This window comes from Schistocerca nitens, chromosome 4 (assembly GCF_023898315.1).
Source record: "Schistocerca nitens isolate TAMUIC-IGC-003100 chromosome 4, iqSchNite1.1, whole genome shotgun sequence".
Taxonomy (NCBI): domain Eukaryota; kingdom Metazoa; phylum Arthropoda; class Insecta; order Orthoptera; family Acrididae; genus Schistocerca; species Schistocerca nitens.
The window spans coordinates 719,666,788-719,679,385 of NC_064617.1; the positions used below are offsets into that span (position 1 = coordinate 719,666,788).

Consider the following 12,598-nt stretch of genomic DNA (forward strand, 5'->3'; position numbering starts at 1 on the left):
AATCTGGACGCGACCCTGGCACTGTGAATTCGCAGTCTGACGGTGCGATGGACTGGGCCGCTAATACAATGCAGCTTCCTTCCTCCTTCGATGGGCACGACCCAGGCATATAAATTTCTGTCTCTTAATATTAACAAGATCACGTCAGCTTTGAAAACAGCGTTGTTGCGACAGTTTATCTACGACTCTGAAGCCGATGTTGTACTCCTACAGGAAGTGTCTATATTAAGTCTCACCGTCCCTGGTTTTCATACGATAGCAAATGTAACGAAAGACACGAGCACAGGCACAGCCATTTTATTCCGCGAGGGCATCCCTGTTCGAAGTATTGAACTACTCGAGTGTGGTAGAGGTATTGCATGTCAAATTTTTGACGTCACCATAGTGAACATCTACGCACCGTCTGGTTCAACTCGCAAATCCGACAGAGCCAAATTTTTCAAAGAAGACGTCATCTATTTGTTGCGACGGAACCCATCACAATTCATACTTAGTGGCGACTTCAATTGTGTCCTCAATCGAAAAGATCAGTCTCCGAACTTCAATTACTGTCGGGAATTGCATGTTCTGGTACGTCATCTGCGAATGCAGGATGCATGGGAACTCAAGAACCCCACTAAGGTTAAATTTACGTACTTTACTTCGACGGCATGCAGCCGCCTTGATCGGTTGTACGTCACGGAGAATATCTGCCATCGTGTTCTCGACACGGATGTCATTCCAGCTAGCTTTTCAGACCATTGTGCCCTTTCCGTAACGATCAGTTTAGACAGACAACGGACTCACCGCTTCCGGAATCAATGGAGCCTCAATGTTTCTCTCCTGACGGATAATTACATACAAGATGTTATCCATGCGACGTGGACGGACTGTCTCAAGCGACGTTGTAGGTACGCTACCAATATCGCCTGGTGGAATGAGGTAGTCAAACGGAGGATGAGACAATCTCTGCAAAATTATGGCTGGCAACGAGCCCAGGATACCAAACGAACCATCGATTTTTACCAGACGGTATTGCGGGAGTTGTATACGCAAGTAACCGTAACGAATACGAACTTGGAAGGGATCAAGAAAATCAAGGCCAAACTACTAGCCATAAAGCGTACACAACTTGCGGGGCTGCAGACCAAAGCTCAAACTAAGTCGCTCCAGGACGACGAAGTCACGTCCCTGTACCACCTTATAAAGCACCGTGCGAACCGCCAGAGAACGTTTATTGAGGAACTTGAGACCGCTGATGGGGTCCTCCTCACTCATCAGAGGGATATCCTTCGCGCCGTTGCCGAATATTTTACTCACCTGTACTCGCAATGTGCTACCCGTGGGAATGCTGACACTGTGGCTTTCTGTACTCCACCTTCAGAAGTCACGCACGCCGATAACTGCGCGATATTGCAAGATTTTGATGCGGATGACGTCCTGGACCTGATCACTGGTTCCCCGTCACAAAAATCCCCCGGCCCTGATGGGCTGCCGAAAGAATTCTATGTGCGCTTCTGGCCTCTCATTGGACAAGCCTTTACATCAGTCCTCAACGAGGTGATGCGCGGGACTCCCTTGCCGGCAGACCTCAAGGAAGGCAGGATTGTCTTGGTTCCCAAACGTAAACACCGGAAAAATCTTGATCATTATCGTCCGATCACTTTACTAAATTTTGATTATAAAACTTTTGCCAGAGCACTAAATAGCAGACTAACGGCGGTGGTGAAAAAGGTGGTCCACAATCATCAATCCTGTTTCCCTGGTCGGTCCATTATGACACCCCTCTCAGAATATCGAGACATTATTTCAATAGCATCGGTGACTACCGTGAACTGTGCACTCTTATTTGTTGACTTTTCTAAAGCGTTCGATCGTGTGAGTCATGATTATCTCATGCGTTTCCTGCAGCATTGTGGATTCAATGACAGCGTTAGTGCCGTCATACGACACCTGATAACTGGAGTCACGACGAAGGTTAGCGTCAATGGACAGCTCACGCAGCCTATCGAGATTCAAAGAGGGGTCCCGCAGGGGAGCCCCCTCTCCATGCTCTTGTTCGTGCTGGCGCTCGAACCTTTACTACGTTCCATCGACGACAAACTGACCGGCCTGACCACGACCGGTCATTCTTTTGTGGTTCGCGCTTACGCCGATGATGTTGGGGTTTTAATACGGGCCGAAGAAGAAATACCCATCCTCAAATCCGAAATTGATGACTACTGCCGTGTCTCTGGAGCACGAATTAACACAGATAAATGCCGATTCGTCAAAATCCGTGGATTGGCAAACGTAACCGTCCCGTGGGCACAAACTGCGGAAAACCACACCACCTTAGGTATGATTGTCGATCGATGCCCACTGAAAATGTGTGCCAAAAATTGGCGGCGGATCGCCGATTCTATGCACGGCGCTATTCGCGAAAACAACTGGCGGTCTATCAACCTCCTTCAACGTATTCGTCTCCTCGACACTTACATTTTCAGTAAAGCCTACTACATGGCCCAAATTTTTCCGATTCCAAAGTTACAGGCGAAGCGACTTATGAAACTCTCCAACTATTTTCTCTGGAAAGGGAACATTTTTAAACCGAAATATACCACATTGACCTTGCCGCGGAAGGCTGGAGGACTCAGTTTACCAGACATCGACAGAAAGTGTACGGCCTTGTACATCAAACGCATTACCACGTTGTTGAGGAAGGAACCACTCAGTGTAACTCATTGGCTCTTCCAAATTTTACGTCCTATAGATCTCCGTCCACCCACTGCTGTAGGACAAATCAATTTTCAACTAAAACATGTCCGGTACTATTATCTCGAAGTAAGTTACATCGGGGGCGCCGTTGTTCACAGGTCGGATTTATCGACAAAGGTTCTGCTCGACAGATGGCATCGAACTATGATACGCCACCCCATGGAAATCAAACACCCAAGTGTCCAATGGAATGTAGTCTGGCACAACATCAGTTTATCCATCCATACTTCCGTTGTGGCATCCACGTGGTATCAGGTTGTTAATGGTGTTATCCCCACAAATGAACGGTTGCACCGCATAGGCTTACACGACAGTGATCGATGTGCGCGTTGTGGCCTGGTCGACACCTTACGCCACAGATTTACATGCGGTGGCCATCTACTTAACTGGAAATGGGTGCAACAACGTTTGGGTCTCTTAACTCGCAGCAATGCAGCCAATCACTCCACCGATATCCTCCTCTGGCCAGACACCACATATTATCCTGCGACCAAGAACAACACTGTGATGTGGTTACTGGGACACTATGTGACATACGTTATTTGCCACAATGGCGACGACGATCTCGTCAGTTTTGAAACTTACATGCGAACAGCACAATGGCAAATGCAACGGTTCACCGCCGTCAAAAAAATTTTTGGAAACATGACCGCCATTATTTTTGAAAAGCAGGGTGTCGGATAACACCTCCCCACTCTTCATTGATACCGTTCCTCGTCAACGACCGGACCTTCAGATTAAACAATAAGAGCACTTCGGCAGCAACAGGCACCGATTCCTGAATTCGGATATTCCGACCTATCCTCAAGGGGAAAAAACAAAAAAAAAAAAAAAAAAAAAACAGAGTGGCAAAAAAAAAATTGGAAAAGGCATCTAAAAAAAAGAAAAGGAGAAAAAACGTGGCAGAGCGCTGGTCATCCCATCAATGAAAAAAAATGGTGTAACGGAAACAAATAAAAAGAAAGTGGTTAAGGCGAAAAAAAAAAAAAAAGCGGTCTAAGGAAAAAAAAAAAAAAAATGGATAAGGCGTCGGACTTCGTATAAGGAAAAAAAAAAAAAAAAAAAAAAAATAGCTCAGTTGGGAAAAAAAAAAATTAGAAACAAAAAAAAAAAAGTGGTTAAGGCGTCTGACTCGAAATCAGATTCCCTCTGGGAGCGTAGGTTCGAATCCTACCGGCTGCGTGTGATTTTGCGTAAAAACGAGCAGAAATTTTCGCACACATGTGACATGCGTGGGTGAAAGCGGATCCAAACCAGTGACACCATTCTCAACAAGACGGAAATTTATGTTTCAGAATACTGTTTCGCGACGGCCGCTGTCTGTTGCGGCTCTCGGTTTACCTCGCACGGACGCTAGTACTGCAGAAATCAGTCGCAGGCCCACGAACGCGCCCCCGTCATTTTGTCGCGCCGTCGCCGTGTTCGTGAGTACGCAGATGTGCTTCAAAGTGTTGGACAGAGCGAGCATTCATTTCTTGTTAAGAATCGCAATTCAATTCATTCGAGTGTGGCAAAAGCAGTGGTGCAGCGTTTTCCTTTCTTAAGATCTCGCAGCTGCTTGCAAGTATGTCCATCGTTTAAGACGACAGAAAAGTAGCGTCAGCGGTGCGTCAGTGGGAAGTCGGTGAAGTCGCCATTGGAGCCATAAGCCAGTAATTACGACACGCGAATCACTCAAACACCATGCAGCATGTACCACAATGCTCGGCCGAGGGACCGGGTAGCTCAGCCGGTAGAGCGCTAGACTTTCAACCAAAGGGTCCCGGGTTCAAACCCCCGTCCAGGCCAAAATTGATACACTGTCGTAACGGCTAATGTGCTGGCAACGGAAGCACTACAGAAACGAGTGAGGCCATGTCGTGTTCTTACGTCAGATTGCTTGAAAAGTTGCACTTGCCGAGAGACGCTTCTGCGACCGGCAGTCGTGGCCGAGTGGTTAAGGCGTCTGACTAGAAATCAGATTCCCTCTGGGAGCGTAGGTTCGAGTCCTACCGACTGCGTCCTTTGTTGTGTCAAGAGGTGAAGAACATCTCCAACGGAACCGTGAAATGAGCGAATACGTGGGAAACACTGCATTCGAGACGCTTGTGAATTTTACAATTGTCCAGTGAGTGTCGACAAAACACGTAGCTCCTCTGCTGAGACGTACAAACTGCTGCAATTTCACTTTACATCGTGTGTCAGCTTTCTTCGATAGTCTGTTACGACCCTAGCGTAATGAGTTTATAGACAGCAGTCAGACGACGTTTTAATAGTAACAGCTCCACGCAACGACTACCCAACAGTAAAGGACATGAGGCAATGTGTCAGTATGCCTAAAGGGAGGGGTGTTCAGGTAACGTGAGCCCGGATAGCTCAGTCGGTAGAGCATTAGGCTTTTAACCTAAGGGTCCAGGGTTCAAGTCCCTGTTCGGGCGGAAATTTTAATACCTTGGTAGCCGCACGTCTCGTAGCGGTGTAAGCACTACGGAAAAGAATGCTGCTACGCCGTTTCCTGGCACTGCAGTGCTTTAAACAGTAGCAGTTGCATGTGTCGGGAGGATCTTCCGCTACTGGCAGTCGTGGCCGAGTGGTTAAGGCGTCTGACTCGAAATCAGATTCCCTCTGGGAGCGTAGGTTCGAATCCTACCGGCTGCGTGTGATTTTGCGTAAAAACGAGCAGAAATTTTCGCACACATGTGACATGCGTGGGTGAAAGCGGATCCAAACCAGTGACACCATTCTCAACAAGACGGAAATTTATGTTTCAGAATACTGTTTCGCGACGGCCGCTGTCTGTTGCGGCTCTCGGTTTACCTCGCACGGACGCTAGTACTGCAGAAATCAGTCGCAGGCCCACGAACGCGCCCCCGTCATTTTGTCGCGCCGTCGCCGTGTTCGTGAGTACGCAGATGTGCTTCAAAGTGTTGGACAGAGCGAGCATTCATTTCTTGTTAAGAATCGCAATTCAATTCATTCGAGTGTGGCAAAAGCAGTGGTGCAGCGTTTTCCTTTCTTAAGATCTCGCAGCTGCTTGCAAGTATGTCCATCGTTTAAGACGACAGAAAAGTAGCGTCAGCGGGAAGTCGGTGAAGTCGCCATTGGAGCCATAAGCCAGTAATTACGACACGCGAATCACTCAAACACCATGCAGCATGTACCACAATGCTCGGCCGAGGGACCGGGTAGCTCAGCCGGTAGAGCGCTAGACTTTCAACCAAAGGGTCCCGGGTTCAAACCCCCGTCCAGGCCAAAATTGATACACTGTCGTAACGGCTAATGTGCTGGCAACGGAAGCACTACAGAAACGAGTGAGGCCATGTCGTGTTCTTACGTCAGATTGCTTGAAAAGTTGCACTTGCCGAGAGACGCTTCTGCGACCGGCAGTCGTGGCCGAGTGGTTAAGGCGTCTGACTAGAAATCAGATTCCCTCTGGGAGCGTAGGTTCGAGTCCTACCGACTGCGTCCTTTTTTGTGTCAAGAGGTGAAGAACATCTCCAACGGAACCGTGAAATGAGCGAATACGTGGGAAACACTGCATTCGAGACGCTTGTGAATTTTACAATTGTCCAGTGAGTGTCGACAAAACACGTAGCTCCTCTGCTGAGACGTACAAACTGCTGCAATTTCACTTTACATCGTGTGTCAGCTTTCTTCGATAGTCTGTTACGACCCTAGCGTAATGAGTTTATAGACAGCAGTCAGACGACGTTTTAATAGTAACAGCTCCACGCAACGACTACCCAACAGTAAAGGACATGAGGCAATGTGTCAGTATGCCTAAAGGGAGGGGTGTTCAGGTAACGTGAGCCCGGATAGCTCAGTCGGTAGAGCATTAGGCTTTTAACCTAAGGGTCCAGGGTTCAAGTCCCTGTTCGGGCGGAAATTTTAATACCTTGGTAGCCGCACGTCTCGTAGCGGTGTAAGCACTACGGAAAAGAATGCTGCTACGCCGTTTCCTGGCACTGCAGTGCTTTAAACAGTAGCAGTTGCATGTGTCGGGAGGATCTTCCGCTACTGGCAGTCGTGGCCGAGTGGTTAAGGCGTCTGACTCGAAATCAGATTCCCTCTGGGAGCGTAGGTTCGAATCCTACCGGCTGCGTGTGATTTTGCGTAAAAACGAGCAGAAATTTTCGCACACATGTGACATGCGTGGGTGAAAGCGGATCCAAACCAGTGACACCATTCTCAACAAGACGGAAATTTATGTTTCAGAATACTGTTTCGCGACGGCCGCTGTCTGTTGCGGCTCTCGGTTTACCTCGCACGGACGCTAGTACTGCAGAAATCAGTCGCAGGCCCACGAACGCGCCCCCGTCATTTTGTCGCGCCGTCGCCGTGTTCGTGAGTACGCAGATGTGCTTCAAAGTGTTGGACAGAGCGAGCATTCATTTCTTGTTAAGAATCGCAATTCAATTCATTCGAGTGTGGCAAAAGCAGTGGTGCAGCGTTTTCCTTTCTTAAGATCTCGCAGCTGCTTGCAAGTATGTCCATCGTTTAAGACGACAGAAAAGTAGCGTCAGCGGTGCGTCAGTGGGAAGTCGGTGAAGTCGCCATTGGAGCCATAAGCCAGTAATTACGACACGCGAATCACTCAAACACCATGCAGCATGTACCACAATGCTCGGCCGAGGGACCGGGTAGCTCAGCCGGTAGAGCGCTAGACTTTCAACCAAAGGGTCCCGGGTTCAAACCCCCGTCCAGGCCAAAATTGATACACTGTCGTAACGGCTAATGTGCTGGCAACGGAAGCACTACAGAAACGAGTGAGGCCATGTCGTGTTCTTACGTCAGATTGCTTGAAAAGTTGCACTTGCCGAGAGACGCTTCTGCGACCGGCAGTCGTGGCCGAGTGGTTAAGGCGTCTGACTAGAAATCAGATTCCCTCTGGGAGCGTAGGTTCGAGTCCTACCGACTGCGTCCTTTGTTGTGTCAAGAGGTGAAGAACATCTCCAACGGAACCGTGAAATGAGCGAATACGTGGGAAACACTGCATTCGAGACGCTTGTGAATTTTACAATTGTCCAGTGAGTGTCGACAAAACACGTAGCTCCTCTGCTGAGACGTACAAACTGCTGCAATTTCACTTTACATCGTGTGTCAGCTTTCTTCGATAGTCTGTTACGACCCTAGCGTAATGAGTTTATAGACAGCAGTCAGACGACGTTTTAATAGTAACAGCTCCACGCAACGACTACCCAACAGTAAAGGACATGAGGCAATGTGTCAGTATGCCTAAAGGGAGGGGTGTTCAGGTAACGTGAGCCCGGATAGCTCAGTCGGTAGAGCATTAGGCTTTTAACCTAAGGGTCCAGGGTTCAAGTCCCTGTTCGGGCGGAAATTTTAATACCTTGGTAGCCGCACGTCTCGTAGCGGTGTAAGCACTACGGAAAAGAATGCTGCTACGCCGTTTCCTGGCACTGCAGTGCTTTAAACAGTAGCAGTTGCATGTGTCGGGAGGATCTTCCGCTACTGGCAGTCGTGGCCGAGTGGTTAAGGCGTCTGACTCGAAATCAGATTCCCTCTGGGAGCGTAGGTTCGAATCCTACCGGCTGCGTGTGATTTTGCGTAAAAACGAGCAGAAATTTTCGCACACATGTGACATGCGTGGGTGAAAGCGGATCCAAACCAGTGACACCATTCTCAACAAGACGGAAATTTATGTTTCAGAATACTGTTTCGCGACGGCCGCTGTCTGTTGCGGCTCTCGGTTTACCTCGCACGGACGCTAGTACTGCAGAAATCAGTCGCAGGCCCACGAACGCGCCCCCGTCATTTTGTCGCGCCGTCGCCGTGTTCGTGAGTACGCAGATGTGCTTCAAAGTGTTGGACAGAGCGAGCATTCATTTCTTGTTAAGAATCGCAATTCAATTCATTCGAGTGTGGCAAAAGCAGTGGTGCAGCGTTTTCCTTTCTTAAGATCTCGCAGCTGCTTGCAAGTATGTCCATCGTTTAAGACGACAGAAAAGTAGCGTCAGCGGGAAGTCGGTGAAGTCGCCATTGGAGCCATAAGCCAGTAATTACGACACGCGAATCACTCAAACACCATGCAGCATGTACCACAATGCTCGGCCGAGGGACCGGGTAGCTCAGCCGGTAGAGCGCTAGACTTTCAACCAAAGGGTCCCGGGTTCAAACCCCCGTCCAGGCCAAAATTGATACACTGTCGTAACGGCTAATGTGCTGGCAACGGAAGCACTACAGAAACGAGTGAGGCCATGTCGTGTTCTTACGTCAGATTGCTTGAAAAGTTGCACTTGCCGAGAGACGCTTCTGCGACCGGCAGTCGTGGCCGAGTGGTTAAGGCGTCTGACTAGAAATCAGATTCCCTCTGGGAGCGTAGGTTCGAGTCCTACCGACTGCGTCCTTTGTTGTGTCAAGAGGTGAAGAACATCTCCAACGGAACCGTGAAATGAGCGAATACGTGGGAAACACTGCATTCGAGACGCTTGTGAATTTTACAATTGTCCAGTGAGTGTCGACAAAACACGTAGCTCCTCTGCTGAGACGTACAAACTGCTGCAATTTCACTTTACATCGTGTGTCAGCTTTCTTCGATAGTCTGTTACGACCCTAGCGTAATGAGTTTATAGACAGCAGTCAGACGACGTTTTAATAGTAACAGCTCCACGCAACGACTACCCAACAGTAAAGGACATGAGGCAATGTGTCAGTATGCCTAAAGGGAGGGGTGTTCAGGTAACGTGAGCCCGGATAGCAAGTCGCGCCTGAGACACCGTGCTGATCGGACGTATTAAGTGCTCCGCTCCGACACGTGTTTACAAGTCGTGATTACTACTTAACTTTCTCTTTGACCGTGAAGTGTTCTGATTTGTGTATCTTGATCTCGAGTTTGATTTTCGTTCTTGTGTTATTCTAGCGGTTCAACCGCTAGCTATAGTTTGCAATGTCCAGGTTATTTCCGCGAAAGTGTACACTCCGTTTTGATTTCGACAAGTCTACCCGTTACGTGCAGCCTAGTTCCTTGGAAATACATGATTGGATTGTGGATGTTATTGGGATTACCTCTGATCAAGTGCACACTGCGTATTATGATACCGAGCAATATTGTTTCTTTGTAAAATTGCTGAATCCTGTGTTACTGGAAAAGATTATGACGACACACGGAGGGAGAGCTGTTTTTCGGCACCGGGACGAGTCTGTAAGTACTGTGCTCATATCCAATGCCGACGTAGAGTATACCAATGTGCGTATCTTTCATTTACCCCCTGAAGTAGAAAATTGTTATCTGAAGGAGGTTCTGTCTAAATTCGGGGATATCAAGCAGATTCGAAACGAACGGTGGTCGAACCAGCACAGGTTACAATGTTACAGTGGCGTCAGATCTGTAGAAATGCATATAAAGCAGAATATACCCTCCCATATTACCGTTTGTGACTATAGGGCTCACGTTACTTACAGTGGCCAACCTCCCACGTGCCATATCTGTAATGAGAGTGGTCACTTGCGTCAGGACTGTCCCAGGCGAATGTTTGTGCTAAAGAATTCGCTGCAGCAGCGTAAACGGCTTACGTTGGCTGATGTAGTGGCAGCTAAACCTATGATAGAGCGTGAGGTCCCTAGTTCTGAAGTACCTTCGGAAGAGCTACAAGAAATTCGCCCTGAAGAGTTTCCGGCTCTGGTTAGGAGAGATCATGATGCTAAGCCACCAGCGAAAGTCGATGCCACGACTAATAAGAGGCGTCGAACTTGTGACAGCCGTGACTCTGATGATGACACATTCAGTACGCACGAGACCCCGGAACCGGACGTCCGGGGAACCGCTTCGGACGCAAAGGTTATAACCGGTGCAGCCATTGTGGACGGTTCTTCTACCGCACTTTCAAGCGCCGATACTTCCGTAGATGCCGTTCAGTTACCACAGGCTCATGTCTCAGAACTTCCGCAACAGCACACTCAGGAAGGTCAACAAGTAGGTGTGGCGCACGTGTCTGCTGGAAGTACACACATTGAGGCTCGCTGTGATGGTATACAAACACTGTCTCCAAGCGCGGACGGTACACAACACGTGGCAGCCGCTCCGGCCCTAGCCTCAGAACAACACGAATGTCAACAACTCCGTGACGGTATACAAACACAGCAGCCCGGGACTGTCAGTGACAACAAACAGCTTCGGGCAGCGAGTATTGCCAAACAAACTGATAGTGAAAGTGGTGGCTCAGCTGATCGCTCGCCAGAGGGTTCGGCGCATCCGCTCCCGGCGCAAGGTTTGTCAGGAGAGAAGCTTGACATCACCCAAGATCCTCCCACGCCTCCGACTGCAGCGGTGCTACACAGTGTCCGTCACAGGATCCGAGTGCCGCCTAATGTTAATGCTGTCCGGAAAAAGAGTAAAAACAAAGACGCAAGAGAACAACTCAGTGACGTTCCAGACACGAATTCCGCGGCCGCTACTACGATGGAATGGCATGAAGATGTGGACAACTAAAGGCAGTTGATTCCTCTTTCTCTCAGACGTCCGGTAATTATGTCACAGGCCTATACGATCACGACCCTCAATATTAATAAAATCAGATCAGAAGTGAAACTGAATGCCTTAAAACAATATCTGTATGAGTCAGGAACTGATATAGCACTTTTGCAGGAGGTGTCCATGCCACTTTTTACTATTCCTGGGTTTGTCGGAATTACGAATTTTTCCCCGGAAACGACTGTGGGGACCGCAATCTTAATTAGAGAAGGGATTCCAGTTACTGAGATTGACAAATTGGAATCGGGTAGAGGGGTGGGGATCACCGTTTACGGCGTCACCATCATCAACTTGTACGCACCTTCTGGCAATACCTATAGAGCAGAACGAGCTACTTTTTTTCGGGAACATATACTCTATTTATTTCGGAAAAATCCCCGACGCCTTATCATTGGTGGTGATTTTAATTGTGTCTTATCCCGGAAAGATCAGTCCCCAAATTTTAATTATTCGTCTGAATTAAAGCGCCTCGTGAACGACCTCAAACTTAAAGATGCGTGGGAAATTCGGTACCCGACGTTGGTCCGCTTCACGCACATCGTCGCGACTTCCTGTAGCAGAATCGACAGGATTTATGTTTCAGACGTTTTCGAGAATGATTTATTAAAAGTAGAGACGATCCCCTCCAGTTTCTCCGATCACAGTGGTGTCATCGCGTGCCTGAAATTACTTCCACAACCCACACGATGGTATAAACGTCAATGGAACCTGAATGTGTCTTTGTTAACGGATGTTGAGCTGGAGGAGGGGGTGCGTCGAGCTTGGGAGCAGTGCTTGCGCGCTACTAACAGATTTCGTAGCACTATAGAGTGGTGGACTCTGCAGGCAAAGCCGAAACTGCGAAATGTCATCATGTACTTCGGAATTGAAAGGGCGGCGGAGATCAAAAAGACGATGGAATTTTATTACACAATCTTACGGGACCTGTACGATCGTGCAGACGCGACGACTACCAGAATCGACGACATTCGGAAAATAAAGGCAAAATTAATCAGTCTGAAGAGGATGCAACTGGACGGCCTTAAGATAAAATCTAAAGTGACGTCGGTCAGAGATGATGAAGCAGCCGCTCTGTACCACCTCGTCAAACATACAAAGAACAGGAGGCGGACTTTTATTGATGCCCTGAAACTCGAGGATGGAAGAACGATTGACACTCAGCGAGAGATTGTCAACGCTCTGCACGACTATTATGTCAACACCTACGCATCAGCGTCTCTACACGACGACTGCTATGATGGACTGTTTAATGCCATTTCATCTACCGTAACAAGGGAAGAAAATGACTCCATCTCGTTAGCCTTCAGTAATAAAGATGTTTTGGAGGTTGTATGCAGTTCGCCACTTAATAAATCCCCTGGCCCTGATGGCTTACCAGTTGAATTTTACAAG

General features: G+C 48.4%; 10 non-coding genes across 10 annotated transcripts; all 10 read left to right on the forward strand.

The window, feature by feature from the left end:
* Window positions 1-4,654: 4,654 nt before the first annotated feature.
* Window positions 4,655-4,736, forward strand: Trnas-aga (transfer RNA serine (anticodon AGA)). Its single transcript has one exon. It is a non-coding gene; the product is annotated as a tRNA-Ser (tRNA).
* A 344-nt stretch (window positions 4,737-5,080) lies between these two features.
* On the forward strand, window positions 5,081-5,153 carry Trnak-uuu (transfer RNA lysine (anticodon UUU)). Its single transcript has one exon. It is a non-coding gene; the product is annotated as a tRNA-Lys (tRNA).
* Window positions 5,154-5,291: 138 nt separating this feature from the next.
* On the forward strand, window positions 5,292-5,373 carry Trnas-cga (transfer RNA serine (anticodon CGA)). The gene has a single exon. It is a non-coding gene; the product is annotated as a tRNA-Ser (tRNA).
* A 725-nt stretch (window positions 5,374-6,098) lies between these two features.
* On the forward strand, window positions 6,099-6,180 carry Trnas-aga (transfer RNA serine (anticodon AGA)). The gene has a single exon. It is a non-coding gene; the product is annotated as a tRNA-Ser (tRNA).
* Window positions 6,181-6,524: 344 nt separating this feature from the next.
* Window positions 6,525-6,597, forward strand: Trnak-uuu (transfer RNA lysine (anticodon UUU)). The gene has a single exon. It is a non-coding gene; the product is annotated as a tRNA-Lys (tRNA).
* Window positions 6,598-6,735: 138 nt separating this feature from the next.
* Trnas-cga (transfer RNA serine (anticodon CGA)) lies at window positions 6,736-6,817 on the forward strand. Its single transcript has one exon. It is a non-coding gene; the product is annotated as a tRNA-Ser (tRNA).
* A 736-nt stretch (window positions 6,818-7,553) lies between these two features.
* Trnas-aga (transfer RNA serine (anticodon AGA)) lies at window positions 7,554-7,635 on the forward strand. The gene has a single exon. It is a non-coding gene; the product is annotated as a tRNA-Ser (tRNA).
* A 344-nt stretch (window positions 7,636-7,979) lies between these two features.
* On the forward strand, window positions 7,980-8,052 carry Trnak-uuu (transfer RNA lysine (anticodon UUU)). The gene has a single exon. It is a non-coding gene; the product is annotated as a tRNA-Lys (tRNA).
* A 138-nt stretch (window positions 8,053-8,190) lies between these two features.
* Window positions 8,191-8,272, forward strand: Trnas-cga (transfer RNA serine (anticodon CGA)). Its single transcript has one exon. It is a non-coding gene; the product is annotated as a tRNA-Ser (tRNA).
* Window positions 8,273-8,997: 725 nt separating this feature from the next.
* Window positions 8,998-9,079, forward strand: Trnas-aga (transfer RNA serine (anticodon AGA)). The gene has a single exon. It is a non-coding gene; the product is annotated as a tRNA-Ser (tRNA).
* Window positions 9,080-12,598: the final 3,519 nt, after the last annotated feature.